The sequence below is a fragment of the Bison bison genome, unplaced genomic scaffold, assembly GCF_000754665.1.
Source record: "Bison bison bison isolate TAMUID 2011002044 unplaced genomic scaffold, Bison_UMD1.0 scf7180017864500, whole genome shotgun sequence".
Lineage (NCBI taxonomy): Eukaryota > Metazoa > Chordata > Mammalia > Artiodactyla > Bovidae > Bison > Bison bison.
In genome coordinates this window covers 603,955-604,474 of record NW_011495059.1, presented here as the reverse complement: position 1 = coordinate 604,474, position 520 = coordinate 603,955, and the positions used below count along the sequence as shown (strand labels likewise).

At 41.5% G+C, this 520-nt stretch overlaps 1 protein-coding gene across 1 annotated transcript in view; it reads left to right on the top strand.

The window, feature by feature from the left end:
- MYBL2 (v-myb avian myeloblastosis viral oncogene homolog-like 2) overlaps window positions 1–520 on the top strand; it is a 36,824-nt gene that overhangs the window by 28,063 nt on the left and 8,241 nt on the right.

Genomic DNA, 520 nt, shown 5'->3' with positions numbered 1-520 from the left:
CCTTGGAAGACGGAATGAAGCAGGGCAAAGACTAATAGAGTTTTGCCAAGAAAACGCACTGGTCATAACAAACACCCTCTTCCAACAACACAAGAGAAGACTCTATACATGGACATTACCATATCCTCAACAATGAAATCAGATTGATTATATTCTTTGCAGCCAAAGGTGGAGAAGCTCTATACAGTCAGCAAAAACAAGAGCAGGAGCTGACTGTGGCTCAGACTATGAACTCCTTATTGCCAAATTCAGACTTAAATTGAAGAAAGTAGGGAAAACCACTAGACCATTCGGGTATGACCTAAATCAAATCCCTTATGATTATACGTGGAAGTGAGAAATAGACTTAAGGGCCTAGATCTGATAGAGTGCCTGATGAAGTATGGAATGAGGTTCGTGACACTGTACAGGAGACAGGGATCAAGACCATCCTCATGGAAAAGAAATGCAAAAAAGCAAAATGGCTGTCTGGGGACGCCTTACAAATAGCTGTGAAAAGAAGAGAAGCGAAAAGCAAAGG